This window comes from Corvus cornix, chromosome 2 (assembly GCF_000738735.6).
Source record: "Corvus cornix cornix isolate S_Up_H32 chromosome 2, ASM73873v5, whole genome shotgun sequence".
Classification (NCBI taxonomy): domain Eukaryota; kingdom Metazoa; phylum Chordata; class Aves; order Passeriformes; family Corvidae; genus Corvus; species Corvus cornix.
In genome coordinates this window covers 98371937-98399166 of record NC_046333.1, presented here as the reverse complement: position 1 = coordinate 98399166, position 27230 = coordinate 98371937, and the positions used below count along the sequence as shown (strand labels likewise).

Genomic DNA, 27230 nt, shown 5'->3' with positions numbered 1-27230 from the left:
TGTAATCTTCTCACACTGTAGTACTATACCCATCACCTTTATATTTGTACAGACTCAAGATACTTAGTTTTTTCTGTTCTCCTTTTCAAACAAGTACAAATCCAGATTCCCTCACCCAGTGTTTTTCAACCAGCTCTCTGACATTTTATTCCTTTACAAGTGCCATCCTGCATGCCTATTATTCCCATCACACTTTTCTATCCTCAGAACCTGCACTACGCATGAGCTGGTTTGTCATTTCTATGGCCATTTCTATTGTTATCCTTTCCCTTTCTCTGAGACATTTCCTCCATCCTCAAAATAAAATATAAAATAAAATTGAACAGAAATACTGTCATTGACAGCACTTTTACTAACATACAATCCTCTGATTTATGGAAACCTGGAATATTTTATCTTTTCATTTCACCTACCCACTGTAGACCAGATCAGGTTGTTGGTACTGGGACACTCCCCTCATCATTTCCTGCAAACCCCCTCAATTCTCCTTTCATTTTCAGCACTTGCAGGAAGTCTTCTCTCTTCTTTAGAGCTGTTGCCATGTCCTGTCCCTGCCAATCATCTCACTACATTTCAGCTTTCCTCTCTAATTTCATCTTCAATCTCTCTGCTTCCTTCAGCATCCCTCACTTTTCTTTGGCTTCTTTGTTAAATGATCCATTTGATCACTTTCACTTCTTTTGCCCTGATGCTTTACTTCATCTCTCTGACTTGCCAAAATGTTCATCCTTTACATTTCATACCTTCATTAAGCTTCTCTCTCTTTTTCTGTCTGACTTTTCTCTTGCTGTGCTTTCCTCATTCTAGCTACCAGCTATTCTCTCTCATCACTGATCATCAGGCTTCACCATCTTCCTGTGTCACTGGAGGCAGTTCCTTTTGAAGCACTTATATGTGCCTTATGATTACATCCTGTTGGATTTTTCTTTTTAATTTCCTGGGATGGCACTGATGGGAATTTTTGGAATATGCCTAATCATTTATGTTGTTCAAAATAGGTCCCCTCTTTCAGCTCCAGAGTTGAGAAAAAAGTGTGTTCACTTGGAATACATGAAACATTATTTTTCAATTTCTTATTTTGATGTTTATCTTTTTGTAGAAAATTCTCTTCCCTTTGCCTTAGATGTCAGAATCTGCAAAGAGTGGTATTTTCAATCCAAATGAGAAAGATTGTGCAGACAATTATTTACAGCTTCTGGCCTTGATGTATGCACTGTATAATGGTGAAAAGATTATTATATCAAAGCAATAAAGTTTCCTTCATACTCAGGTGAGTATCCCACTTTCTGGATTACACAGCTTTTTTTTCCTAACCTTCTCATATCCATGACGCTTTATTTAATTTCCCAATGCTAAGTGGAACAACCTTGAAATGTAGATGGAGACATCTGCTACAAATAAAACCAGCACACCACAGAGTACCTTTCTCTGTGTTACTTCATGAAATGCTTAATAAGATAATTAGAAATTTCCCATAGAAAGTGAGAAATCTGGGTACACAATAACTCAAGAAAGAAAGGAAATAAATGAAGGACTCAGTGGATAATGGGATAAAAGGGAGTCCTGAACTGAGTAATACTGTCCTTAGATTCCTAATTCTCAGGGAATGTTACAGAGTGAGCTAAACTCAGTTCAACTAATTGCACTAAGTAGGTGCCATAAAGTGAAGAAGTCAAATGCTTTGTGTCAATCTGACGGTTCACTTTTGAAAGCGCAAACTTTGTCCGAGCAGAGAAATTCTTCCATAGACGTAATTGAAGGTGGTATCTGATTGCATCCATGTGCAGTTAATGAAAGAAAAAATTATATTATGAACATTGAAATATAAGAACAGGGATCCATTCTCTTATAGAGAGAACTGGAATAGACTCTGAGTCATCTAGTCAGCAAGGGTTCAAACTTCTACTGCTGCTTCACTTCTTCACCTGCCTAAGTATCATTTGATACTGTTCATACTGTCACATAACTGGCATATTGGGTTGATATGGGAAACCACCAATAAAAAAACAGGAAAATCAACATTAGTATTTCAAAATAGTCTAAATATCCTTTTAATACATTATATCCATGTTTAAAAATGAAAGGAAAATAGACTATCCAATAGAAAAAGTCAGAAGAAAATTATTCAAGAAAGTAGTAAATTAGCCCATATTTGCCCACATAGTATTGGTTACCTAAACTGCTGCAAAACTCTTATAATGTGTGGTACATTCTTATCTCAATTACTGACTTTTCTTTCATTCATTAAAAAAAAAAAAATATAGTTCTGAATAGTGGCAGAATGAAAAATAATTTGATTTTTTTTCATTATTTATCTCTCTTGAATTCATTGTCTTTTTGTGATTTTTTTTCTCAAAGCCTAGAAGCTTCAGAAAATGGAATAAAGGGGCTTGAAATGGCTTGTTTATAATCCTTGGTATTTTATTCATTACTGAATACAAATTGAATTTTAACATGTCTCAATAAAACTAGAAAGAGTCTCAACTCTATGGCAAAGCTTTTAATCATGAGTGGGATTGGGTATCTGTTAAATGGAAGAGGCAGCATTTGGTTGGAGGCAAATTAGTAGCAGATAGCTTCATATCTCATATTCCTGAGAGCCTCCATCAAACTCTGGTTTGTCTTAATTCCATTTCATATTCATCAAAGCAAAAAACACCAAACAAACAAACAAAAGATGTCTTTGGCAGCACATCTTAGCTCTAGTTCAGAGCTAGGCAGTGAGGTAAAGCTTCCCCACTATTAGGTATAGGACTGAACAGATGCAACCTTCAGTCTTCCCTCTCAGATGCACACTTAGATTTTGTTTTGCCTGAAGTATTGATCATATCTGCTACTGCACACATGCAAAACACAGACTTGGTGGAAAGAGTGGGGGTAGGCACAGAAGAGGAAGAGACAGAGGGAGCAGTCCTTACTGCAGGAGCCGGAGCTTTTTAGAGTGATACCCTGCTTATTAAGGTGTTTTAACAGCATGACAGTTCCCCAACATTTTTCACCCAAAAAGGTGTTGTCTCAGAATTCATTTGATTAACAAGCACACACTAAGATCCTGTTAGAGCTGAAACATTAAAATGGTGGTGATTACTTGCTTTACTCATTAGATTCATAATGCCTCAAGGTGTGCCCCTTGATATAGTTTTATATTTCTCAGCAGGCCTCTAATTGTTTTTGTTACTGTATGAATAAAAATCAGCAGAAACCACAAGGAATGACCTTTCTTTTGTTCATTGTTTATAATGCCTTTATATGCTTGAGAAATTTCAAAATCATTCACTGCTGAACTCAAACCACACAACAGCAAAGGGCAGGGGGAGGAAAAAAAAAGAAAACCTCAGCATTTCATCCCTTTTGATGTGAATTGTACTCCTTGTTCCAAAGTTATCAAAGTTATGACAGTCAAGATGATAATTACAAATTTTAATTGAGTGTTCTGAAATTAAAATGAGGTGAAGAACCCCTAATAAATTGGGTCACTGTCTTCAAGAACACAATAGGGAATTCAAAAGGCATAGAAGCGTTTGGAGGATTTATATATTTATATTCTCAACATGATAATAACACATACTTCTGGACATACTGATAATACTGTATTTTTAAACATCTGTTGATATAATTCTTTCTTGTATGTTTCAGCTGCCTGTGTAGAGGCTGAAAATTATAAAGCACAAAACAATTTTCTTTCCTCTGTTTTTTCTTTTCTTTTCTTTTCTTTTCTTTTCTTTTCTTTTCTTTTCTTTTCTTTTCTTTTCTTTTCTTTTCTTTTCTTTTTTCTTTTTTCCTTTCTTTTATTTTTTCTTTTCTTTTTTTTCTCTTCTCTTGTCTCCATCCTTTTTTTTCCTGTTGTCAGGCAGAATTTCAAAATTTCATCCCAGTCCTATTAAATGACAGAAAAATCAACATTGTTGTGCCTCTAAAGTATGATGGTGCTAAGAATGGCATTGTTCAGTAATTAAAAAAATCTGACGTTTCAAAATTTCTACTTCAAAGTTTTTAAGCATTTTCAATAATATACTTTAAAATTACATAAAAGAAGTGTAAATCTAGATACTGTCAAGTCAAAGTTGGGCTGTTCAGAAACTCTGGCATCTGACTGTCTCATAGACGGAGTTAAGCCACAGAGCCCAGAATAAATTCTTGTCACCACAAGGAAATATTAAAAGGTTTTTCACCCTAGATCATCTTTCATCTATCAAACAGCTGAAAACACAAGGCCTCCCCTACTGTGTGTTTGCAAGAGCAAGGTCACTTTTTTCCTACTGTTTATCCCTATGAGTGAGATGAAGAAAGCTAAATAGAAACATACATGTATGAGTAAAGAAAAAATTAATAAGGCATTTGACTTTATGCAAACATATGATGAATATTGATCTTCTTGTATGAAGGAAATAGGAAATACTTTCTTGATTTTATGATTATTTTATTGGACCTAGATTTCTTGCTTCTCAAGAGCTCAACATATGTGAATCACTGTTTTTTGTTTGTTTTTTGGTTTAATTTTGTAGATTTTTCTGTGGGGCAGGGACAGCCGGTTGTATGGAGGGGGGAAGGTAAATTGGAATCTTATAAAATATGAACAAAGAATACATTTTGAAAAATATTTTGATACTTAAATTCTATAGATTTAACTATTTGAATGGAAATCAAATACACAAACACCTTTGGAAATCTGTCCCAGAATTATTATAGTGTATAATCTGGTATAGCTAAGAGAAATGAATTAAGAGATTTGCTTGAGTAAATTCTCAGTTCCTGTTAAACTGAGTGTTGTTCCAGCCAATGTTTTTAATGATTTGTAGTACAAAGGGAAAACATAAGGAAAAAAAAGGTAGGGTGGTAAAGGAAAAATAATTAATGACATGCAAGCTCAATACTGAGTTTGATGTAAGGCATGTCCTGTCTCCACACAGGCATAAGGCAGCCAGCATGGATAACTCCAGTACAGCAGCCAGCCTGTAAGACAGCATGGCAAAAGGCAGGATGTGCTCCAGCCAGTGCTAGTCACAGGTTTTATAATTGTTTAAAAGAAATTCAGAGCTTCATCATACTTGTTCGTATTAAATGCTAATCTATCTTCATATCATACTTGAAAAGAATGGCATCTCATCCATAACCACATCCGTGTATGTTAACTATGCTGTTTTTCACTGGCACTGAGTTTTTCGGTGGTTTATTGTTATTCTAGTTACAAGATGTGTATTTTATTCTTAGTAGAACTTCCTAATGTCAACTTTAGTTTCTCTTGTATGATTGCCTTCACAGCTCTTTCTCCTTTCTCTAACACAAGGATCTTTTCCTCCCCCTTTTGCTTCTCTACCTCTCAAACTCTTTTCCCTTTTTCTCCTATTGCATTTTCATGCATATTCACTGCCATGCTCTTTTCCTTTTTTGCTTCTCCAGTTCATTCATTCATGGTTTCTGTTCCTCAGAAGCCATTTAGAACCAAGGACCTGCCGAATATCTGTTTTCATAACTTTAACGATAAAGATATATATGAATCCTATACTCTCTGTCTCCTGATAATTTGAAGCCTCTATTCCCCTTCTCCTCTTTCTGTATGCTAATTGATTAATTCTGTGATTAATTGATACTTTAGGAACATAGTTACCTCTGAGATACCTTCCTACCAATTTAGGAATAAAGTAAGTGTATGACTGGGAAACCAGTGCTCAAGGGAACATATATAGCTCATGGTAATTTTACTCTAAGTTTTCCTATAAGATAAGGATACAGATCATTCATGAGGAAAAATATGGAAATCAGATGGAGTTCTGAAAATACTGGAGTCTGAAAAAAATTGTTAGAATCGGTGGAATTTGTCCTCTTTCAGAGTCAGACAGAACCTTTGATCTGACAGCTATCCTGTTAATTCCTGCATAATTTCTTATTTTCTTATTATAGAAATTGATTTACAGATTAATGTTTCTCACAGTACAATTTCTTACTCATTGAAGGAATATCTACAAAGGTTTAATTTTCTCTTGATTTTAAAATGAGAAGATGTGCAGCTCCATGTTTTTTCTCCTCAGAGTTACTTATCTCTATGTATACATTGGTTCTTTATTTGTAATGCAAGTGGTTTGCTACAGTACAAATTTAATTCTAGATCACTTAATTAAGATTCACAGTATTGGTAATTAATGCATTAATCGACTTTCTTGTCAATTTATATCAAGTAATTTAACATTTATGATTCAAGACATTAGTAATACTGCTTCAACCCTGGGAATTTGCTAGTTTAACCCCCGCCAGCATCATCTCATTTCAATAACTATTAAAAAGGAAGAAAAAATAAGGATAATTTATAATGCACTTGGTGGTTCATAATAGGATTTGGTGCCATTTTTTAAAAAAATTAAATAGGTAATTACTCAAATACAGTGATATTTATATTTAATTGTATTCCTAACACTGAAGTATTTTAGATTAGACAAGAGAGTCCATAAAGATAACAGCATTAGTGTCAGGAATCAAAAAATCCTAATACTGTTCACCATAATTGTAATTTCAGAATGGTTCAAATTAGATTCCAGGGTGACCAAAATCACTATTTCAAAAGAACAGGCATCTGACAGAAATTACCTTCCTGCATTCCATTATTTGCCACAAAAGAGTAGATTCTTGGAAGCTACTAGGAATGTAATTATGCCAAATACTCCTTAATGCCAAAGGAATATTAAAAAAAAAATCTCTTCTACTTCATAATTAGATGAAAAATTAAAAATTAAAATATTCAATATGATAATGTTTTCCTAGCATTTTTAGTTCACAAGAGCAAAATGTTGCAAAGCAAAAATGGAATAATCACATTTTACACCACTGTGATGCTGATATTTTATGTTTAATATTTTATTCTTTAAAAAAACCCACCAAACCCCCACTCTTTCACCTGCTAAATCTCTTTGAACATATGTGCTTTGGGACAAGAAGAAAAAAGGCATGTGAAAACACTTCACACAGAAAAGCTCTTTTGGAGCCTCAATTAGATGCATACACTTTTAATTGGGATGATCATTATTAGAAATGTTTGCATTGAGAAATGCATGTATGAAAAATGTATTTGAATCTTTGACTTAGGCCTTATCTGCTGGCATAGCTGTGACCTTTAGATGGCTTTAAGAGTCTGTGCATATATTATCAGTGCATAGTCTTTGATCATATTACCACAAAGGATTTTAAGGTAGATTGAAGAGATGGCATTGTTACAGGTGACCAAGGATGCACATAGGCATTAAACCCACACCAAATGCATCTAAACTATCTCTGATGTGCTTATCTGGATGGATACAGAGGATTCAAAACTAGAGCAGTATCACTGGTTTGATTTTCAGACTTTTGTGGGTGAATTGAGTAATACAGGAGGCTCTCAGATGGTCGAACATAGATATTCATAGCTCGGTGACCTATGCAAGGTTTACAGCAAAACTCGAGGTAAACCAGCACACAAGTTCAGAAATAAGCCATTATTCATTGTTTATTTCTATGGTTGTATTTTATCCAACAAGGCTGATGCAGGAATCTGCAGGTCTGAACTAAGTAATCATTAACAAATCACCACAGCATCGGTAATGGAAATATTGGAATGTGTTACACACTGGTGTAAGCAAGTACTTGAAATTACATAGTAATTACAGGATGACAAAATCAGGACAGTTCCCTGTCTCAGAAGGACAGGAAATATTTGCATTTGATCTCCCAATGCCTTTTTTAGATTCCTGTAAAACTCCTTATTTACCTTCAGTCTTCGTGTGCTCATTTCATCCTACTTCACTTAACACCCACTTTCCTTCTTATAATCTTTTACTCTTCTGAAGAGTACTCATCATTCAGAATGAAAATTCATTTTCTTTTTCTCAAGATCAGTTAAGAAATGGATAAATATGTTAGCATAAAACAGGGAACACGATGTACTTATATTTTATTTTCAGCCTTCTATTTTGCAGCAATTATTTGCTAAGGAACTGGCATTTTATCCAACAACATAACCTAAATTTTTAACCTCAGAATAATACTGATACAAATATTTATATATTAAGCATCAAGCTTATCTTCCAACATCGAGATGTTTCAGCATAAACCATTTAAATGTCTTTTCCTGGGAGAGAAGAATAGGGCGTGGCATGCAAACTAAAGAAAAGCAAACAGCAACAGAAAAATGAAATCTTTTTTGATACTAAAGAAACAAATAATTTTTCCCTAGTTCTAAAATGTATCTCACCATTATCTGTTCCCCTGTGTAAACAGCTCAATCTTTTAAATAAAAATATAATTTCCTCTTTTGACAACATTTCTCTCCTTTGATCAATGTTTTATATGACTTTTAACTTTTAAATTTCTAGTATACCATGCTGCCATTATTCCTTCTTGGGAAAATATTTGATCTTCATGAGAACATGCTGTGGTTTGAAAATAATGACCTTGGATTAAATAAAGAAAGCAGAGCCATATCCGAAAGCATGCAGAACAATGATGCTTTTACCTCCAGGCAATGTCACATTAGTTGGTCTGTGCTCAGCAGGAATTGAAGGCTTATCCAACATATTTGCTTTGAAAATTTCACAGATAACATTAATTTGAAAAACTGCTAGTAACCATGCAGGAAGGCAATAACAGAACTATAGTAAATGGCATACTTAAGTAAGTGAATAAACATATTTTAAAAAATAAATAGTCCTGTTTTTCTGTTCCTACTAGGTTATATGTTTGGATCTGTGTCTGCTTTGGCCAATAATTTATTCTGACATCTAAGTCTGACATTTTTATTTATTCTATGGAGTAAAAGCTTCTAAATTATTTTCTTCTTCTGAGAAAACCTTACTGGGTATCTTCTCAGTTAGAACTATTGCTAAATCACTGTTCCTTCCTTCAAAAATCATCTTTCCATTGACTCCAATATACATGAAGATCTTCAGGATTAGTTTTCTGTAAACATCAGGGACATTTATTATACTGACAAAATGTAATAGAAATTAAATGTGGATACGACTTAGGCATACATATGAAAAGTATTGCCTGTTTTAATGTAACAATCACAGCTCAGAAGGAAAGATGCCATGTCAGTGATTCATGAACAAATTACAAACAGAAAAAAATATATCTGAGAAAACTGTGATTTGCTAATGCGCGTTACAGGATCAGTCTGATAGTCTGAACTTGATTGAGTGAAATATGGGCTGGGAATGTTTATTTCAATTTCTGTCCAGTTCCTTTTTAGCTGTCTGACAATGTTACTATGTTGTGCATTATATCATGGTTGTTTAACTGGTGTTTGACGAGATACACCCCACAAAAGGACCAGTCTTGTTCTACTTTGTTAAAAGCAGTTTCTGGACCTAGGGATAAAAGAGCTTTTACATAAGTTTTAAAAAGTAATTTTGTTACCATTTTCAATAAACAAAATAATTATAATAAATTATAATTTTTCATCTTCAGGGGTGTATCCTCTAATATTTCTGTAACAACATTTGTTGATAATAGGAGTGTATAATGGGAATGAGCCAGAGAAAGGGCTTGGCAAAAAGTATCTTCCAGCTTTGTTTTTCCTATTGCAAATGTTGAAGATCGACAAATGGATTATCTGACACAGTAAGACATGTCTGTTGTTCTGTTGTACTCTTGCAGAGTTGCTGCTTGTGTTTCCCTCTAGTTACCATTCTGTCCATCTTGTCCAACACTGTTACAACAGGTTACAGTAGAAATTTCAGGAAGTGTTGTAGTCGCAAGATTTAGCTTAGCAGGCTGCAGCTTTCCTGTGAGCTCAGCGGGGCTGCTTAGGGCAGTGCGACCATGGTTGCACTCCCGTAGTCCATTTCGGACGGCCCCGCGGTTCTTGCTCCGGCAGCTAGCAGCGCTACAACCAGTGATGGCAAAGCAGGCAGAGAAGGGCCTCCCATGAGGGTTTGAGAGGACTTTAATCACATCTCGTCCCCATGATCTCCCAGAGGCAGAGAGACCCTGTGATCCCGGCGCAGGGGGGGTTTTCTCAGGGGCTCAGGGGCGGTACCTGGGCAGGGTTGGGGTACAGGAACCAATAGGAAGAGCCCGAGGGAGTGGCCAGAACTAGGGGCAGGGAAACGGGGGGGGGGGGGGAGAACAATGCAGAATAGGGAAAGCAATGGATAAAGAGATCACCACAAGAAGGCCTTGTATTCCTTCCATCATATTGTTCCAAAAATGCACTTTTCTATAGTGGACCAGTATAGGATGATACTATGTTTGAGAAGCACAGTAATTTTTTCTAGATTTGTAGGAATATATGAAGAGTCATTCAAGAAATAACTAAAAATGCAGAAAGTTATTTGCAATCAATCGCTAGAGGAAAATTAGGAGCAAACATTCTTGTAAGTTTAAAAACTGCAGATTTAACAGATATTTATTGGGTGGGGCATTTATATGTTGTTGTAGTTTTTTAGTGTGATTTTATTCCTGTAAGTAAATGTTCTTACCTCTCAGGGTATGAATCATCTTTTCCACATAATTATGACCACACTATTCAACAATTCTGTGTGTTATGTGGAAACCAGCTTAATGAATGTGCTGTCACAGAGATCAGATTATGTTAAATCCTAACATTGTCTCAGTATTGAACACTGACTGCAAAACTTTTAAAGAAAATAATCAGATTAAGAAAAAAAAAAGAGTTGCAGATAAGTCATGGAACTGAACAAAATTTATCAGCAAACCTAAAACACATACATCAGGCTACAAAGTTTTTAAAGGATTTTTCCAGTAACATGCGAATATTTAACTCCTATGTTCCACTGACTCTTGTCTTGAAATAAGCACAATCAGGGACACTCAGTTACAGCTTCATACATTAATGAGCACCTGGAAGAGGAGCTTTTATGGAATCTAAAATTACATACCTAGCTTAGATACTGTAGGAAAACAAGCTTCTTAAATCATCAACTTAATTTTTTATTCCTCTGTGCTAGAAAGATTGAGAAACTTACAATATTTTCCATTGTAATTTATTTTCTTACAATGAAAACTTCAGTTAAGAGATTTCTGCTAGAAAGGTTTTCACCTGGAAATTAGAGAGAGAGAGAGATTGAGAGAGAGTTCTTCTAAATTTCCTAAGGGTCCTTAAAGTTGAAGGCATTGCTTATATCTATTTTCATATATGGGCTGTATTGACCTTGGCTGGATGCCAGGTGCCTACACAGATGTTTTACCTGTCCCCATCCATCAAAAGGGCAGAGGAAAAAAGTATCATTAAAAGCTTGTGGATGAAGATAAGGACAGGGAGACGACTTACCAAATGCCATCAAGGACAGAACAGACTTGAGTTAGGGATAGTAATGTATTTTATTTCAAGTAATTGCAAAAAATAGGGTGGTGAGAAGTAAAACTAAATTAAAAGCACCTTTTCCCCACCCCTCCCTTCTTTCCAAGCTCAGCTTCACTCTGACTCTTCTACCTCCTGAGCAGTGCTGGGGAATGGGAACAGGGGTTGTGAGTTCCTAACAATGCATCTATGACTCTTCTTCCTCATCACACTCAGGCTGCAGTTCTTCAAGAACTGCTCCAGAATGGGTCCTTTCCACGGGGTACAATCCTACAGGAACAGACTGACCCAGTGTAGGGTCCTGCAGGTACTGCAGGTGGGGGTATCTGCTTCACCTTGGCCCTGCATGGGCTGCAGGGGGACAGCCTTCCTCACGACGGCCTGAGCCCCCCACTGTAAGGGAATCTGTGCACCTCCTCCCCCTCCTTCTTCACTGACCTTGGTGTCTCTAGGGCTGCTTCTCTCACATATTCTCACTCCCAGCTGTTTTGTACAGGCATTTTTTACCCCATCTTAGATATATTATCACAGAGATGCTATCAGTGTCGCTGAGAGACTCAACTTTGGCCAGCAAGGCATGCTTCTAGGAGCCAGCTGGAATTGATTCTGCCCAACATGTGGGCAGCTTCTGGTGTCTTTTCACAGAAGCCACACCTGCCACTCTCAGTGTTATCAAAATCTACCCACATGAACCCAAAACTTAAATCCAAGACTACATTTTTTCTTGTGTTTTAAAGTATTTTTCTCAAACAGATTTGTAACAAAAAATAATTAATTTGCTATTTTCACTTTATATTGACTCTTGATTAGTCAGAAAATGCGAAAAATATCTTTGCATTATAATATTTATCCCTTGCATCTGAATGATAAAAAATAGTAATTTGGGGTAAAAGATAAGTTTTAGGTTTAATTTTGCAAAAAAAGACTGAAAATAATATTGAAATAGAATGTGTGGGAAGTAAATGTTGAACTGAATGTCAAATCAAATTAATCACATACTCAGGAAAACTGAAACAGATACACTGCAAATTTTTTAATTCCTAATTTTGACTACAAATTGTCAGTGCTCACAGGAAAGGGAAAAATGAGAGACAACAACAGAAAATTGGGTCTGCAGGCTAAAAGTTGAAAGATGAAAGCAAGAATGGTAAACTGAACCAGTGGTAAATAAACAGGGAATAGCAAAAGCAAGTTTTACTTTTGCAAAAATAAGCAAAAAAAAAAGCTTTTTCTTCTGTATACTCTTTATATATCTTTTACTTTTGTACACTAAGACAATGGGGAGACTCTGGAAATAGGAAAATGAACAATATACTTTTCTGTAAAGCATCTTGCAATCATGAATCATTTAACTATAATGTACAAAAGTATGGGGATGGCTATAGAATGCTTTGAGAAACAAGAAAAGCGAATTTTAAAATAGTGTATTGTCACACATTTTCTGTTAGAAGGTACATACTGGCTTTTCAATTACCTGCATCTGAATTCCAAGTGGAAATTATTACTACTGCTTAACAAAAATGTGTTTTTGTAGCAAAGCTTTACACTAACCACCATTAATCCAGCAATATTTAATGTCTTGAAAGGATTACAATACATTGGAGGATCAGAATTAAGGGAGGATTTCTTATTTAATGATCTAACTCCGGAAAAGGGGAAAACTCCTATGCTTACATTCTGATTTAGTGATTTCTTTAACATTCAGACAATACTTACTCATGACTTGCAATAAAAAACTTGATAAGGTCCAACTTTGTCTTCCTCATCTCCCATCTGTCTTTCACATTCCAATAAAAAACCTTGGTTTAGGCTAGTCCATTTCTTGCTGATGTAAAGAAAGATAAGTGAAATTGTTTGCTGTCTGATATGTGGCAAATAACTGCAAGAAATATAAATCATTGCTTGTTACTTGTAAAACAAAGCCTAAGAAATAAAACAGTCAAACATTATACCCACTTAAAAAAATTTTATACCACAAGGAAGCATAGGCAAACTTAATCCATTATGCATTTAGTATCAAAAGGCCTATGAAAAGGCCTACCCAATTTCTTGACTGCTGGAAATTATTAGTTTTGTTACCAATTATACCAGATCCCCATAATAGCAGGCAGTATGACACATAGAACATATGCAAACACCTTATTTTAAACCTAATGCTTCATTGCCAATTTTCTAGAATAAAGGATGCATTTTAGCCTTATTTATTTATTATTTGTGACTTTCGCAAGAGTGGTTCAAGAGCTGAATTTATACCCCTTAGGTATGTCTGAAATTCCATACAAGAAAAGTCAAAACCCTTACACAAACAGCCTTTTATACAAAAGTGAATAGAACCTGCATCTGAAGAAGAAACTGATGGGAAGACTGATGGAGCAGTCCATCTCAGACTGGCGTTCTATCAGAGGCCAGTGGTGAAATTTACAGTCACAGAAGGCAGCCAACACTTTCATGGACCTACAAGTCAGGCAGGTTGCATTCCCATGAATTGTCATTCATGTCAGCACATTTTCTCTTCCATAAAACATGAAGAAGCAGTTAGATTCAACTCGGATGCAAATTATAGAAAAAAAAGTCCAACCAGGGATTTATGTTCATTCGTATCTGCTTTTATTGCATACATGTTTCCATCTCCCAGAATGCTCAGTGCTTTCAGATATCCCTAGAAACAAATAATCTTGATGTGACCAACCTACTGTTAATATGATACTGCCTTTTATATTAGCTATGAAGAGGAGAGAATTTTCACATATATGCTGTACTTTAAACATGCTGTAGATTGCAGATATCAATGGGTGAAAGAGAGTGTGATTTATTATGTTTAAAACTATTTTGGTAGTTTTACCCAGGAAATAAGCTTGGAAGTGTTAAGATCTTCTTTAAGCAGATGATTTTTATAGCATGGTACACACTATATAGCCAAAATGACCAGCATCAGAAATATTACTCTTTTCTTAGCCTAAGCTGGAACACTTCCAAAGCCATATAAATTAAGCCAGACTATCCTTAGAAGCATTTAGTCTTAAATCACTCTCTGATTTACAGAGAAACAACTGTTTCCAGTATGAAAACTTACAGTTCTTTAACTGCAGCTTTGAGAGACACTGTGAGAACATGCCAGACACCAGGTTAAATGGTCCAGAAATTTTGTAATTTAGAAGCACAGAAACCACTTTGAGCAATTTAACAGATTTTTTATAGTAGTTCTATAAAAGTTATTTTTTAGCCTCTGAATTACCCAGAACACCAAATTAAAAAACATGTTTCCATTGTACCTTTATGTATGAAGAATTTAATTTTGTTCCTTTATTTTGAGTTGACTTTGCCTGGCATACCTCATGATAAAATTGAAACACTTCGTCTTCATTTGGCATATAAGCATCACGCTCTGCCAGAAAGAAAAAAAGATCAAGAGCCCTAATATTAGCTATGTTAGCTATATGAGAAACAAAAATCAAATTTAGCTACAAAGAAATAATAGCTGCTGTCTCAAAGAAATGGTTGTTTCATTCTCTCATTCACTTCCTTGGCTCCCAGTCTCTTTCTTACCTACAATTTAGCAGAAAAAATTTTAAAAAATTGACTAAAAGTTAGACACTCCTGATGATTAAGGGTCTTCATTTTTCTTCCAACTTCCAAATTAAGATCTCCCCCTTTTTTGGTATTAGAGAAGAAATCACTGAAAATGGTTAAGACAGGTCCCTAAACCCAGTTTGAGTTACAGGTTAATAAGTATTTGGATCACACCAGAAGCTTATCTGGGCCTTGAAAATAAGATTCTAGTTTAACGAAGCTGAGGTCAGGAAATAGAACTTGTAAAATTGAGCACTCATGCAGAACAGAGAGATGACACAGATACTGACCGACCACATTTTCTCTTTTCTTTCTTTCTTTTTTCCTTCTTGTTTTTTTATTACTGAAGTCTCTGCAGTTTAACATGTTTATAAATTACCTAAGATCAGAGTTTGGAAGATGAATGAGAAGAGCCAGAAGACTTTATAATTTTGTGCAATAATGCAAAGCACTATTTGTAGTAAACTCCTACTAAATATATAGTATTTTAATTTGGAAAGGATAGCATATAAATGCTTTAAACAAATTGATGTAATTGGCTGTTAATAAAGATGTAATGGGAGCTACAGCTCTAAAAGGTCCTTTTCTCCTGATTTCTGGAATGGTATGACAAAGTAGTAAGTTTTATTGTATGGCTTTATTTAAGTGTCTGTTCCTCATATACTGTCAAACAGTATATAGGGCTAGTACTAGAGTGATCTCTAGTCTGGCTCAGCACAGCCATGAAAATACTTTTAGACTTACTCATGATCCCCATCTAATCCCATATAACTAAACCACAAAAACAAGCAATAGCAAAATCTATAATGCCTTTCACTAAGAAGTGTGTCTTTTAGAAGAATGATACATGAATAAACTGCTTGGCCATTCGATGTCTGTTGAAGATTTTCCAAGTAATCTTACCCATGTTCTTGGGCTCCCAGCTGCAGAGTGACAAGGACAGTCTTTCACTGCAGCTGAAGTCATCTGCTGAAAGGTCCTGTTTACCATGTACACACTTGTAATCCTTTCCCTTGCAAGCTTGAGCCCACAGGATGAGTTGACTGAAACATTCGCTTGATAGAAAATTAATCCTCTCTTCCCTCCCACATGCTGAGAAGTGTACTTTCTGTCATCAGTGAGCTGAACCAACTCATCCTTCTGGGAAGCTGCATGAAGATAGATGATACAGGGGAAGAGGAGGAAAAAAGACTGGGCAACATGCCAAAGTTAGATTAGGTATGAAAAGAAAATGTGCCTTGGTAAATGTCTGTAGAAAAGCTTGGTGAATTTGCAGTTTAAAATTTTGTGATTTTTTTTCAATACTTCAAAATTAGTGTCTATGTGATATTTCTGTGTTTCACATGCATTTGGAATGGAGATCATGAAGATCTATCTGTAGGTGACATAAAAAAACCAAATATCGTTTGCTTCCTTCTGTCTGTTCCTGAATTTACACTTAGAATAATTTTGCTTATTTACATATCTTTCAGACCTAGTATTGCAGTAAGTACACAGGCAGACCTTTACATCTGGGAAGAAGAGTTACATCTGTCTGTAGCTGGTAGTCACTGTATTAAAACACCCTGTGGGATCCACTCTCATTGTTAAAAATGTGTGATTGACTCAGTGGTTTCAGATTCCTTAGTAGATGGCAAACACTATATGATGTGATCAGTGACAGTTCTAACTTGAAATGGAGTTAACTCCAGGAAAAATTTTCATCCAAAGCAGTACATTAATAGTGAATTTTATAATTTAAGAAAATTAACTATATATCTAGTTCATTTATGACCAGATTTTATTAAAAATAACTTTTTGAATTGAATATAATTTAATCTTAGATTGATACATCAAATATATATTGAATCTTAGTAAAATTTCATTGATCCTTCCAGCAATAAGAGCACTAAGAGATAATTTAAAAAATTGTCAGTTCAAAAAGCTGCTGATATAACTAATCTGTTAGAGACATACATATTGATTTAAAATGAAACTTAAAATTGAAAAGGATTATGCCCTCAATAATAAAGGCTAATCTGCATTTTTCCTTAAAGAGTTACATGTTGGTGACACTATTTGTTGACTAAGGAAAAGGGAAAATTTGTCCACAGAAATAAGGAGAACTGCTGTGGGCAAAGTAGATTTTTTTCCCTGTGAAGTCATCAATGATTCTGTTTTGTCATTGTTCATCAAATTCAATGGTCTGGAATTGTGTTAGATGCTGAATTAATAGGGAAACATGAATACCATGTAAGAGCATGTTCTTCTACTACATGTCCAGGGAAAGGGTTACTTAGTAAAATATACAAAAAAAAAAAAGTCAGATGTTCTGTAATATATGAGATTAGGTATTCCTGTCAAAATTGCAATGATTTATTACAAGACTTGGACTGTATTAATCATATGTGTCAAATACCATGTTTTATGACATCAGCATTTTCTACTAAAATAAATAAGGAGCAGACTCTGTGGTAATAAATCAGACCGTTTTCTCCTATATTTAGGTTTAAATACCTTTATTTAGGAAGATTAGACTAATAAAAAATACGAAGTCTTATTTACTGAATAGACTTCTATATGTATTTAACATTCCTAGAATGCTGCAACATCTCTAAGTCATTCCAATAAACCACAGTGAGTGAATAATTAATTTTTTTTATTATTTTTTCTGCTTAACTCTCAATTTCCTTTATCAGAGAGTTCTGCACAAAACCAGAGGTTGATGATATGATACCTTTTTGTTTGCTAGCATTTTCTGGAAGAAATACTATCCTGCAAGTTAAAATTAGGGGCCCTGGTTTGTTAGCTGGAGCTTTCATTTATGCCTCTGGAAGGGCGTTGCCTATGAGAACACCAAAGCTTCTTGGATGAATAAAGGAATCTAACTGGAATGGCCATGGCTACTAAGCAATCTTTTAAAGTGGTGGGGGTTTTCTAAGGCTCAGGAAATTATTATTTTTCTCATATGAGTACAGAATTCATAAATCAGGGAGGTTAGAGGAACAGGTTAAGTTGCTTGATGTCATGCTGTCAACATCAGATCATCTAACACCATTAAATACCTTTTCTTATTTTGTAGGACATGCCAGGGAATAGACTAGGAGGTAGGAAATGTAGCCTTGGAAATTCTGTAAAGGAGGAGGAGATGGAACTCACACATCATGCACATATATTGCACCACCTGGTCTTTGTGCAAAAAAGAAGTTGCACAAGAACTGACATTTCTGGGAAATTAGCTTTCTTATTTTTTTATTAATACTCACCATCGGTGGAACATGCTGTGCCAAAGCAAATATTTTCCCTTCTCCTCTTCATGTCTCTCACTTTTTCATGTATCACTAGAAAACCTGAATATGAATTTGGCTCACTAAAAGTTAGGTTTGGCTTTTGTTGAGGTCTTGAATACACCAAGAGGCTCTGCAGCCATCAGCCTTGTCCTTTCCCTGTTCTGTGCCATGGGTATTCCTGTGCTTTGTTCCCTTATCTTGCTGATTCCGGCCTTGTTGATATGGCTTTGACTTGGACCTGCTTTGTCACTGTGGATTCACATGGGCACCACAGGGCTGTTACCCAAGCTTGTCTCCTCTCATGAGTCCTGCCAGACTGCACCCTTGCTGGTGAGGACATCAGTCCCCCCGCCTCGGTCTCAACATTGGCTTTAGCTTACATTTTGCTTCATTAAACAGCTCAACCCTCCTGTTCACTGGCTTGCTTATGCTTGTTGTCATTTTGTTTAGGCTTATTTATTTACAATTATTATTCAGTAGAGAGCTGCTCAGCTGAAGCTAAAAGGTCAATTTATGGAGATTGAGTTCTTGTTTTTCCCAATTCAGCAACTTAGCAAAAAACTTATTAGACACTTAGTGAGTAAAGTATTGCTCAGTGGGGTGTTGATCTGCATTAAGTCTCTTATAAAATTAGATTTAGGAAAGAATGGAAAAACTCGTTATTATTCCACAGAAAAAAAATCCAAAACTCAGAAATATTTGCATTGTTCAAGACTTCTGGCAAAATCTCCGAAATCTGGTAGAGGTGTAAAAGTACACTAAGTGGGTGAAAAAAACCCCAACATAGCATAACTTGTGAATGAATATAAATATTTTTTACTCTCAAAGCACAGGTGTTCCGTTGAAGATAAGATAGTTGAAGTTTACTACACAATAGGCATAAGCTGCACCAAGTCTAATATTTTACCCTAAATATTCTCTGAGAAGGAATAATCATGACAAATCAAAACACTGGTTACATAACAGCAGTTGCCCTCCTATCAGTGGTGTTAATTATGCGCGGGGGCTTCTCCAAGCACCAGTATAGAATCGTACAATGACAAACTTCATCTTTTAATAATATTTTTTTCTGAAGTCTCTTGTAAAGAAACATATTTACAAGGATTATGATTTTAGGACTGAGCTTCTGGATAAAACAGAGGATTTTCAGTTCTTGCTTCTGTTTTATGCCAGCAGTTTCAGAAAGAAGTAACTCAAAACCATATTGCCACTGATCACTGAATGAGTATTCTGCCCATCTATACTGTAAAGCTATCTAAAATGTAAAAAACCTTTTGATTTATAAAGCAAGGAATTCTTTAAGGGTTTAATACTTGTGAGTTGAACAGGCCTTAAATACTTTTGGAGCAACAGGATGTCCACATGACATGTTTTCATGAGGACACACAAGCAAAATAAATGAGGCTTGTGGGGCACTAACAACATGATGATGCTGCTCAGGGAATTCAGGCTAGCTAACATATGTTTCAAATCCAAAATATATTCCATGTAGCCACTACAAGACTTAAATTACAGCAGTACTCTGACCACAAGTAATTTGCTGAGCTCCATGGCTAATGTGCCATTATAGTTTTGGCTGATATTTCACAGTTTGCGCTGTGCATCACAAAGAAATGCATATTCAGGGTTAGGCACTGGGTGGTGTTGAAGAGCTAGCTAGTAGGAAAATGCATTTGTGCAGGTCTTAAACTGACTAACATTCACCTTTTCTTGCAGCTGATGGAGCTTGATTTGTTCTTCAAAATAATTCATCTGGTTCCCCAGGCTTAATCAGGTACCTTGATTTAGTTTTCCTATTTGTAAAAACATACTGAGATGAAGTCCTACATTATACTTCTTTCCCTTATGTTTGGAGTTACAGATATAGTCCTGTAAGTAAAACATCCTTTTCATATTAGTTTATTACTGAAGAGTTTCTGCCATCTGACCTTGTGAAATTTGAAATAAATGGTTTTCCAAAGCATTGTATTTAATCTTAACCTCTGTTTAACACAGACTAAAGAATGATTATGTTATTTATTTTTTTTTCTTAATTGATTTTACATAACACAAGTGCAAGTGAACATGAGAGGAAAAGAAATTTTGTTTTAGTTCACCGTCACATCAAATTATTTTAACCATGGTAAATGTACATTTAGCTTTCCAAATACCAAATATAGATGCCAAGTAACAATAAAATAAAAATAATCTATTCAACATGTGTCATTTAAAATGACTCTACTTTGAGTGATTTCATTAAATAAATGACAATATTCTGCTTTAAAAGAAGACAGCATTCAAGAACAGTATTTGTAGACACCATCTTCAATTTTAAAAAGTCTGAAAACTTTACATTAGTCTGAATATTGTATGCAGCTACACTTACAAGTAACAGCTATTACGTGTACACAACAGAAATAAAAGAATACTTATCTATTTCTACTATTGGTTTCCAGGTCAGTAGCATTTTCAGTGTTTGTCTGAGGGTTAAAATACCTTCAGGGTCTCTCTTAATTTTATTTCTAAGGATAGGTGGTCTTTAGTGTATTGATCTCAAAAGTTTTGGAGTTTAATTTCCACTAGCTGTTCAAAGCAAGATTTCTCAAAATATATGAGTATTTTTACGACTTAGAAATCCATAACAAAAAATATGACTACAAAATCAGCCACTCCATAGATATCAAGAAGTCAAAATTTCAGCTGCAAAAAGCTTCTTTAGCAGTCATTTGTCTCCTGGTATATCAAGTGCCTTCTATTCTCCAAGTGCATAGAATGTATTGACTAAAAAAAGCTATCTGATATTGAAGAGCGGACAGAACTCCACTACTAAAGAAGTAGTAAAGTAGGTATGTTTATTTCCAGCGCTGGGACGCACGGGGGATTGCTCCTCCAAAATCATGCGTGCCGACAGCTGCATTCAGCTCGGTATTTATCGGGTTACAAGTTCCATATTCATTAAGTTTCGCAACACGCCTATACATATTCATCACCTAGCCCCGCCCAGCCTCGCTTCGTATTATAATGAACCCAAAAGTCATCTACATCCGCGTTGCGCTTGCGCAGTGTGGTTTGGTGGCTTTGGTAGGGGTCTTCCGAGGGTCTTTTTGATGAAGTCAGGAGTCTTCATCATCCTGAACTTTTCACCTTTCTTCCCTACGCATGCTCTTTTGTACCCCTGGCCTGGGTTTAAGCTTCGAGACTGGTTTGAGCTAGTTTTGGGTTGAGCGCAGGATGTCTGTCTGAGACTCCCTCTGCCCTTATCAGTGGTCTCTTATCTTTTCTTCCTGCCCTGGTATGCTGACCAAGCTGGATGCATTGTTCCTAACAAACTAATTCTCCTGCTTCCCATCCCCCTGATTCAATACTTCCAAATATCTCACAACTTTAAGAAGTCTTTGTTTGTTAAAAGGAGAATTGGAGTGAATAATACCTGATCTAGTCACTTATCCCTAATTTAGATCTATACCATAATGAAGACAACAATAAAATTCCTGACTCCCACACTTGCTTTGCATCACAGACACTAGTGCTAAAATAGTCACCTTCGCCAGGAGAACTGAGACTTGGCCCAAGGAAAAGACTTTTAACACAGAGCTACCATAGAGCTGTGGGAAACTGCAGCAGTAGCACTCCATCCATGCATTCATATTAAGAGAAGCCCATGGACTGCATCACTTATCAGACTACTGCCACAGACATAAAAAAAATGCAAGTCAAGTAGAAAAAAACCCAGAAGAGTCAAAAGCAAAAGGGGTAAACACTGTAATAAGCAAATAAAGAAAGAAACATCCTTGTCTTTCCAAAGCATGAAACATACATGGCAAACAAAAATAATAAGACTTTCAAAAAATATTTTTGGAAAAAAAATCTAACTGCACACTTACTCCATATGATGTATTTATAGTAGTTTAATTCTCTCCACCACCTAATAACATGCCTGTTAATATGCAAACTATAAACTACAGTACTTTGGGGTAATTAGTTAATCAATCAAAATAATTCTCATTTATACCATGCTTCTGTGGTCTAGGGAGGTCATTTTAATATTCTGCAAATACCTTTATGCAAACCCCAGGGACAAATCAAGTAAAAAGTGCTGCAAGTAGCTATTTTTCTATAGCCATGTGCAGTGTTTATACTCTGCTGGTAAATACTGTAGGTTGATTTTATTGAGCCTTTTGAGTATAATGAGCATAAATGTGACATATACCACTGTTGGGATTTTAGTTTAGTCCTTTTTTTTTTTCCCGTTAAAGGAATTTTTTCCCATATGCATGTTGCTAGGGGACAAATGGCCATACTTAAGAGAAGACAAAAGACCTGGCTACTCTTTTGTTTTCACCTGGGTGTGGGGGCAGTTCGCTCTCAGCGTCTGGAGAGAGAAGCTGCAGAGAAAGGAGCTGCTGGTTCCTCTTTTCGGCCGTTTTTCTTTTCTGCTGGAAACAACGCCGGGATCCCAAAGCCGCTTTCCCTGCCCTGCTGGAGGCCGGGCTGTGGCCGCCCTGCCCCGCTGCTGCTTCGAGCATTCGCTGCGTTGTAGCCGTGCTCGCCCTGCCTGCCTGGGCCTCCGTGGGGTTTTCCCATCTGGATACATCTCGCCTGCCACCCGGGATTTGTGCTCGTGCCTGCTGCTCCAGCCTGCCGCTCCAGCCTGCCGCTCCAGCCTGCCGTTCCAGCCTGCTGCTCCCAAGAGTCCAGGATCGGCTGCCCAGGGGTTTGTGAAGCTTCTTTGTTCCATCCCTTCCCGGGATCCCAGGGCACCAGTGCCACGTGCTCCCCGAGCTCGCTCCGGAGCGCCCCCTGCAGCCGCGGGGGAACCATCGCACCTGCCCTGCCCACCGGGAGCCGCCAGCGCCCCCGCCGGCTGCGAGCGGAACTGCACCCGAGGGGAAAGGGCCTGACAGCCGAGAAGGCTGGGACTGGGTTTGTGATTGTTTGCTGTTACTGCCAGAGTTATTGTTGTTTGTTTGACTGGTTATATATATAATAGTAAAGAACTGTTATTCCTATTTCCCACATCTTTGCCTAAAGGCCCTTGATTTTCAAAATTATAATAACTCGGAGGGAAAGGGGTTACATCTGCCATTTCAAGGGAGGCTTCCGCCTACCTTAGCAGACACCTGTCTTTCAAAACCAAGACAACCACCATATGGTTTCCACACATGGACAGGCTGCAATTAATGCTGCAACCCCATAATTTGCCTCTTACTTGTGTGTTTGTCTGTGTCATCAAAGCTACCTCATTTGTGCAGAGAATCTGTGTATATACACATGTATGTGACTGCAAGCATAACCACTTCTGTGTTTTACTGCTGGTAGTGCAGAATAAAGCCTGTGCGTAGTGTATGATCAGTAGCAGAGTGCAGAAGAAATGCTTATGTCAAGAAAGTTGTAAAAATGCTGTACTAAAGTAGTTTGTTTTTTTTCTTGGCCTTTAATGTTGACAGCTAGCAGAAAATATAATACTGTTCTAATTGAACAATTATGATTAAATTGCACCCTATTTTCATATATATATATGTAGTGTATACATAGCACCCTACCATATGTAATGCACTCTACTATCAAATATATAGCACATTTAAGACAGTGGCCTAAATTCCTTAATTAAGTCTTATGCTCTGATTCCAGACTTTGTATCTGCTGGAAAACTTCTGAAGCTATAAGTAAAATTTTTAACAAGAATCACATGAAACTTGCAACTGGAAAGATAAGGAACCTGTAGTATTTGTGGTCTAGGAGTGGATAACTCACATAATTCTACAGCATCAAGACTGCACATTTTTTCAAGTCATACTGAGATACACATGCACACACACTGAAGAAGTATCCCTGCCTGCTTCATCTTATTTAGAGCACTATTAGACAGCTACTGTAAGCAGGTAGGCACTTCTCTCCCCTTTTCCCAATAAAGCACACCCTGACAGTACAACAAAAATTGAGGTAATTTCATTACAAATTTCTCTCTCATAACACTCTAAGTACACAATCTTACTTTTTATCTCCTTGGGTAATACTTTTGCAAACATTCCTCACATAAAAATACCAAAAAAATCACTTTGTCCAAGAGAGAAATACCAGATCTTAAAATGATAGTCAACCAACCTTTCTCTTAGATCATTGAACCAAAGTTGTTTCAAAATAGCATTTAACACCTACTAGTTTTACTCAAATGTATTAGAATATAAACAGAACTACACAAGAGAAGTTTCATGTGATAAATTAGATTCTCTCGCCTAAATGTTAATGCTTGCTTATGTTGTTGATCAACATGTATGATGTATTCATATGTCATTAAACTTCACATGGTCCTGGTGAAATAAGAAGTAGTTAGATTTTTAGCAGAGGAGTTGGTATGTGAAATCTTCTATACAATATCTTATTGGCAAAACATGTAAAGAACAGCTAATGCAGGGTAGTATAATTGCATATATATGGGCTTAGTAATTATGTACGTATATGTGTGTATACATATATATATATACACACGTATATGGACTTAACAGTGATGAAAATGAAAAGTATGTGAAGTTCTTTCTTCTTGGGAATATTTGAAGATAAGTAGAAGTAGATTTAATTAAATCTACTTTTTTGGACTTTATATATTACTTAATAATGTGGTATGAGCAGAGTTCCAACAAAGATACAGGTATAAAATTTATGACCTTGAGGAATTATCTGTTTAACTTTGTTGTTTCAAGTATTTTATGTCAAATGCAAACTTAGAAAGAATTTTTTTCCCTTAAGACATGAAAATATTCAATGCTAATAGTAAAGAAATGTGCACCAAAACTATGTTGGAAGTGTACTTGAAAAGTATGAAGGTTGTTATTAACTGAAAAAAATAATAAAAGGGTCTGTACTAAAATCAACCCTCGACATAACTCAATTTGAGCTAATGAAGCTGTTCTGAATGGACTGTGTCATGTTTCCATAAGGCTGTTCTAAAATTATACACCTACTTCAAATATGAAAAACAGTGTCAATAGGAAAAGAAATGGACACACATTCACCACTGTCATATCTTCCCTGCCATCTGTGGAGAATTATGCTCATGTTTTTGTAAGATTACTTTAAAAACATTTTAAAAGTAGATTGCAGAACAGTCGGTTGTGGGTTAACTGAGTGGCAGCCAGGACAAACCCAAGGGCAAGAAAAATTGGGTATTCTCCTTTGTGAGCCAGCACTTCCCCACCGTTTGACTTTGTTCAGTTTAAAGACAAAGATTTCAGTGGCAGTATGTTGCATTTGGCCAGTTTTTTTCAAAGTCTCCAGATAGCAAAGATTTAAACCTACTTAATATACCTACACCTCCCATTCAGCTGCAGTGTTTCATTCATCCACTGAGTAAACATGCATAGACTGGAGATTAATTTCCAAAACACCTAAAATTAATACTAAAGGACAGTTTTAAAGGTAATTGAAGGGTATAGTATTGGATAGTGCTTGTAGGTACATACTGTCTGTTTAATTGTCACTACTAATTTAACAAAATCTACTTTTGGTCACTCAATTGCAATTGGTTTTAATTCTTATTGGTTTGTTTCCTATGTATTGTATTTTTTAATCTCACAACACAGATATCACTAATTGGATGAAGTAATAGAATCATATATCCATAACAATGTAGGTCTCTATCAGTGTCTTAGGTAACAAAAATATAAATCTAATAGCTCACTTGCAACATCAATTTGACTTGATGGCTGAGTAAATCATGTGCAATTCTAAAATGAAATTTCAGGGTTGATAGATTTCCAGGAATTTTTCAGGCAGAGCAATGTGCAAGTGATTAACATTAGCAATAGTTTTGAGCAGCCTGTATTATAATCTCCCTAGCAAAGTTGGAGTAATAAGTAAACACAGAAAAATATAGATCTAGACCGCCAACCTTCTATATCAAGTAACAATATCAGGGTTTTTTTTTTCTCAAAAAGAAAACCTGATGCAATAACTGAAGCATAAGCCAGTCAGAGTGCAGGCACCTGGAGCACGGCCTCAAGGGAACATGTGCCAGCCACCCTCATAGCAACGAAACACTTGCACCACGGTCTTTGGTTCTGGGCATGGTAAAAACCACACTTTTCCTTTCTAAATACATCTCTTCACTGAAGAGTTAACCTATTGGAGAAGTTCCACTGATATCCCTTCTGCAGGAGAAAAAACCAAAATTAAGAACAAAGCAATCTTCACTTGCCATTCACAGGAACCAAGGCTTCATGGCAGTCCAGGCTTAGAGACTGTCATTTCCTATGACAGTAGAAAACCACCAGGAAAAAGGAAAACCCTTGCACAAAGTATCAAGTTGATTTACTGCAAATCAGCAGAACAAATAGAGAATAACTCATTTTCAGCTGTTTCAGGGAATCAATTTGCCTAATATCAATTAGCCAATCATCTAATAACTGAGGATCATATATTATTTTTTTAATTCACTGATATGTACAAATAAATGTGGCAGATTAGTAAAATATTCAGAGGGTGATTAGAGTATCAGTCCAAGATAATATTCCCTGCAGTTTTTAGATACAGAAAAACACCTCTGCATGATAATCATATTACTTCTCAGGAGTCTCCAGGGAAGCAAGGAAGGTATTGTTATGCAAAACATGCAGTCCCTCATTTACTTTTGTCTTTATTAATCCTGGCCCAGAAAAGATATTAAACAAACAGTCTATTATTTTTTTTTTTTTGCTCATTGAAATTCTGAAAAGAATGAGAAAATTAGAAGAAATTTGAGAAGGATAGTCCTTTGTTTGTTATACCACTGTTCTCAGGGGTTGAAGATTGTTCAGGTATTGGATACTCTGTGAGTCTTCAGATATAAACTTCACCACCATACTAATCAGCCAACTGAAAACTTGCTAAATATCCCACTTTGATAAATAACCATAAAGTTAAGTTTCCCTTTGCAAGAAGCATACTTCTGTTTTATTCAGGAACAGGTATCCTTTAAATGTATGTGTGCAAGAGTGGGGAATGCATAAGAAGTATTGTCATATCCCTTTAATGTGTCAGCTCCTGGGAGCAGCTCATTTTAGTCTGTGATGATTTCCTTTTGCCAAGAGACAAAGTCCTTATCTAACAAGTCCCTTGCACTTGCTGATTTTATTTTGGATAACTGTAAC

At 36.1% G+C, this 27230-nt stretch overlaps 1 long non-coding RNA gene across 4 annotated transcripts in view; it reads right to left on the bottom strand.

Annotated features, from left to right (window-relative positions):
- LOC104687254 overlaps positions 1-27230 on the bottom strand; it is a 191302-nt gene that overhangs the window by 55224 nt on the left and 108848 nt on the right. The window contains exons 3-4 of one of the 4 annotated variants that reach the window (XR_005601534.1): positions 13004-13166; positions 3846-3877 (exon numbers count right to left, since the gene is read on the bottom strand). The exons of 1 other annotated variant lie outside the window; for it this stretch is intronic. This is a non-coding gene — a long non-coding RNA (uncharacterized LOC104687254). Of the gene's footprint in view, positions 1-3845; positions 3878-10597; positions 11027-13003; positions 13167-27230 lie in introns of those variants that run through there. 2 more of the 4 variants (XR_005601537.1, XR_005601536.1) reach the window with 2 other exon arrangements.